General features: G+C 38.7%; 1 non-coding gene across 1 annotated transcript; it reads right to left on the reverse strand.

The window, feature by feature from the left end:
• Positions 1-3,693: 3,693 nt before the first annotated feature.
• LOC117720246 (small nucleolar RNA SNORA17) lies at positions 3,694-3,825 on the reverse strand. Its single transcript, XR_004608274.1, has one exon. It is a non-coding gene; the product is annotated as a small nucleolar RNA SNORA17 (small nucleolar RNA).
• Between the last annotated feature and the right edge of the window lie 1,226 nt (positions 3,826-5,051).

Below are 5,051 nucleotides of genomic sequence, written 5' to 3' on the forward strand. Positions count from 1 at the left end.
CTGACACTTTTAATGATATTCTGTTATGCTTTTAGAGGGCATACTAGAATAATTGTACTCTGAGGTGTTTCACCTAGTAGCAGGTGGAAACTGATGCAGAGACCCACAGCCAAATATTAGATGGACTTGGGGAGTCTTGTGGAATAGTTGAGGGAAGGAAAGAGAAACTGGAAGAAGATAGGGACTCCACAGAAAGACCCACAGTATCAACTAACCAGAACCCCGGAAACTCCCAGAGACTGAACACCAACCAAAAAGCTAGCATGGGCTGTACATAAAGCCCTGGAGCAGATGTAGTAGATGTGCAGCTAAGTCTTCATGTAGACCCTCTAAGAACAGTGGGGGCTGTACCTGAAACTATTGCCTACCTATGGATCTCATTATCCTAACTGGCCTTCCTTGTGTGGCTTCAGTGTGAGAGGATGAGCCTAGTGTTACAGAGATTTTATGTGCCAAGGTTGGATGATACTCAGGGGCGGGAGCTCCCCCTTCTTAAAGAAGGGGAGGAGGGTCTGGGACAAAGAGCTATGGAAAGGTTGTCTGGGGAGAAGGAAAATACATATTGAGATGCAAAGTAAATAAATACATGAATAAATGTAAACAAATTGCTTCCTACTGATTTTGTATGTAGTTATCCTTTGGGGGGGGGGAACCCAAGAAATATAGGAAATGTTCAAATAATAAGAAAGTTAGCTGTAACACTTGCTGTCCAGTCTCTGTGGGCTGAGGCAGTTTCAGGCTTACATGAAGCCCTGACTAGAACAGTATAAAAAAAACTGGATGAACTGGGATCATCTGGGGTCGGTGTCTTTGTTTGAAGGTGTCCTGGAAGCAGGTTTTGGTGAAATAGCTATTAAGGCAATCTGAGGTAGGATCAGGCAGGATGCCAGAATTAATATGCCTCAGCACCTCAGCATCCCCAATGTTGTCAGGGATAGTTTTCTGGCATTTTGCTCTGTGAATATATAAGCTTTCAAAGGTCTTATAAATTTCTATATTAATATAAGTATGTTATGTGAAGTTTCCACAATTTGGTTAAAGATGATTCTCCGTTCCAACATATAAGGCATCTGTCTTCCTTTATAAGTTAATTTAGATTGTATAAACAAACTGTAATATAGATTTTTATCCGTAATAAATAGGAAGACGGCATGACAAGTTGAAGACTTTTGTAGCCAAAAATTTATTGGCCATACATAGCTGTGTTTCCGGCTGGAGACATTTTATGTCTCATTCCATCTCAGAGCTGTTTCCAGGTGGAGGGATCAGCAAATGATGTTCCCTGACCTGTTTGGTCTTCTTGATTTCTTTCTACCTCTATGCAGTCAAGATCTTTAGGGGGTCTTTCCAAATCATACAATTGGAAGAAATCTATAACGTTGCTTTTCTTGTGTAAATATAAACTCTCCCCTATAGTAACACATTCCTTCCTTCCATTCAGAAGTTAATTTATACCTAATATACACAGGATAATTTAGTTTAGCAGTTTTTTTCCATAATCCAATGATTTTCAGCAGCTGTTGGTTTTTTGTTCTTTAGAATTCAAGAAATTTAAAGTCAATAACATATTTTATAATCTATCTCTGGGGATCTTTGTTAGCCCTTTCTGTTTAACAAGAGTTTCCTTTAATGTCCTTTTAGATTTCTCCATAATTGCTTGTCCTGTAAGAGTGTAAGATGTATCTGTAACATTTTCTATCCAACAATATAAAAAATCCTGTTTTATTGTAATGGTTACTTATGTTGAAGAGCCCTCAGCCTCAATCTGTAAAGGCAACCCCATGATAGCCATTATCTCTACCAAATGTACAATCTCAGAATCATCCTTTTCAGAACTTAAGTCAGAAACCCTTCAGAATTCTGACTATGTACATATTTTAATTTTCCAAACTCTACAAAATGAAGCATATAATCTATAATATGACACTGCTCTAAGGTGGCATCATTAAGCAGATTCTGCATTCTTAACTCAGAATATTATATCTCTATGGGCTTCCATTCTAATTCTTCAAGCCTTTGTATTTTTTTTTTAATTGAGAACATCCTTTTCTGCTTTTGCTGTAGGTTCTAGATCCTCTAATCTCTGTTCCATAGCCTAAAATCTAGCATTAAATTTTTCAGTCTCTTCTATCTCCCACTCTGCCTTATTCTTATCTTTCCTCAACAGAATATACATAAACTGTAATCATATAAAAAAAAAAACCCAATTGTATGCTGACAAGCCAAACAAATTATATGGAATCTAGAGGCATTGCATCATTGTGTTACTTTCCATTTTAAAAATTATATTTTTCCTTTTAACCTATAAGTCTTTTCTTAAGGGCGTCACTTTTTTTTTATTTTTAAACTAAATATTTCTTCTTATTATTTATATGCTCAGTATGCCTTCTTTTTATTGTTGTTAAAATTTTTTTATTGTTAATTTAAAGATGTGGACATCTCATATTGTTTTAATGCAACCTCAGCTATCTAGTTATCTCATGGAGTGGGCTACTGCCCCATCCCAATTATTCTGTTCACAAGGGAAGGGATGGAAGGGGCCAGAAGTTCTGGGCCCATGTGACTCACCAGAGGTGACAGTGCTTTGGGGAAAACCTGAGAGAAACTGCCTTGAAGTTCTGGCACCTGCCATCTGGGTTAGCTCTCCTGGCACAATTGCTAAAGCTGCTCTGGCTCTAGTATGGGCCACAGTGATGATCTGAGTCCCTGCTGGCCAGCAGACTATGTGTCTGTCATTCTACTGCTGTTCTGGGAAGCTTTTCACCTTGGGGCATGCCTGAGGCTCCAGTCTGCTTTCACTCTCTTTTAAAGAGATCATTCTTCATGTCCCATCAGCAGATTGTCTCAGACTATAGTTCCTCTCCTCTAGCTGCTATTTACTGGCCTCTGCTAAACTACTCATCTCAACATTGCTAGTCTGGCTTTCTGATCTGATTCCTATGTCGAAATTTTACCTACAGCCTAAATCTGCTGTTCTAATCTTGGATTATGTGCTAGATGGTGGATGGCATTATTTTATGGCATGTTTACTGTAATTTGTGCTCCTGATCTCAGAAACAATGACTCTGAGTCTTCATTATATTTACAAACATCTTCACCATGAGCTTTGGCTCATTCTTTGACTAACTCATAACTCAGTATCTCATTTACTCTATTCTAACTTCTGTCATATGGCTTGTTGCTTGTCCTCAGTTTCATACAATCGGTTTTTTCTTCTGCGTCTGGGGAGAATCTTTTCACACCTTATTCAATCACAAGATTCCTCTATACTGGAACATCCACCATCCTATTTTCTGCCTAAGCTCATAGGCCAACAGTATTTTATTGACAGGTAAATAATGTTTTTATACAACGAAAAATAACATTATACCAACACCTTCGAGTTTCTAGTTCTGCCTCACTTCATTGTGCTTACACTCTTCTGTATGCTTCCTTCTCTTCTATTTCTCTACCATTTGCTTTCTCATCTTAGTGGTCCCCAGGTTTTCTAAATGTCTGGAGTCATCTCAGGACTGGTCACCAGAGTCTTATACCCTGCTCATTCCTTATGGCACCAGGCAGGGGACATTGTGGACATGATGGACTCCTCCAGGCCTGCCTGTCATTGCATTGGTGGTTATCTCAGGCTAGATCCCTGTCCAGGCTATCTGATTCCAAATTAGTCATCTCAGGCTCACTTTTTTTTTTTCAGGGAATGATAGGCTACTAATGATTCAGATGTTCATAGGTCAGAACACTCAGTGTAGACACAGTCTTCCTTCTCTCTGCCACCTACACATGTGCATGTGACACAGCAACAATACCTACAACACCTCTAAGGTCAGGCTGCATAGTTACTATTGGGTGGTGACTTAGTTTGCACTGTAGATAGTATAATACTTCTACTGATTTTCCTGCCCACTAAATAGATAAACTCAACTCATTTGTTTCCTGCCACAGATATTCTTAGAGATGAATTTTTATTCATATATATCGAATACTCTTCCTTAAGTGGTATTAAAGGAATCCCTCTCAAGTATGTCTACTTGGGGAGCATTAGTCTATCCATAGCAGTGGTTTCTGGACTCATTTACTTTTAAGTAGTAAATTTCCTCACAGCTTCTCATTTCTCTACTAGAGAAATGTGTTCAATTTCTCTACTAGAAAATTCTGAGGTTTTGTTTACCCTCTCAGGCAGAGGTCTGAGAGGGGAGACTGCAAGTGATCATCCTTAATCACAGTTTTATATATTCAGAAAGAATCAAAATGCATAACACCTGGACAGATGGCCTTGTGTCACTGGGGTGTGACACTGGCAGTGTTTGGCTGGTAGTGAGCACATGCTCTCCCACTTCAGGATAAACAAACCCAGTGGTGCAGCTTTGTTTAGCAGCAGGGGGTACTGGGGAGAGGTAGGTGACAAGTTTATTTTCTTAACGTCTTCCATCTGGGTCTTGGGTAATATACCCATGTTATCTCAAGTTTAGAACATTTGCCTTTAACATATGAACTTCATGTCCTAGAGATCATTGCATGGCTTTAAGACCAGAGACTAGGAAACTTACTCTGAGTTAATATCATATCTCTGGGTAGAATTAGATGATTTATATCCAGGTGAGTCTTTTCCTTAGTCTATTTAATCTCAAATTCAAATCAAACCCCAATCTACCCAGTTTGTGCCAAATGTTAAACCGAAATGCCAGGTACATGGTTAGCTGCCATTCACTCTCAATACTTGGCCTTATGTTAATCAAGAGTTTTGGTTGAAGGCTCAGTTTTACTTATGATCTCCTGTGTAGTTTTCAGTTCCTTTACAAGCTTCCATTTCTTTGCAGAAAATACCGTTTTCAAGACTCAAGAGCAATTATTTGCAAATAACTCACTATAATCATTACAGCTAGGTATACTTCCCTTCTAATCAAAAGCATACATGGTAAATATTCCTAAGCAAATATATGAGGGAACTCATGTGCAGGATCTAAGTTTCATTATTTCAGATGATACATTTGTTTGTTTTTTGAGTCACTCTCCCTGGATTTAAACTCCAGCTGCATTCCCACACATTCTCCTTC

Source organism: Arvicanthis niloticus, chromosome 14, assembly GCF_011762505.2.
Source record: "Arvicanthis niloticus isolate mArvNil1 chromosome 14, mArvNil1.pat.X, whole genome shotgun sequence".
In the NCBI taxonomy this organism is placed as follows: domain Eukaryota; kingdom Metazoa; phylum Chordata; class Mammalia; order Rodentia; family Muridae; genus Arvicanthis; species Arvicanthis niloticus.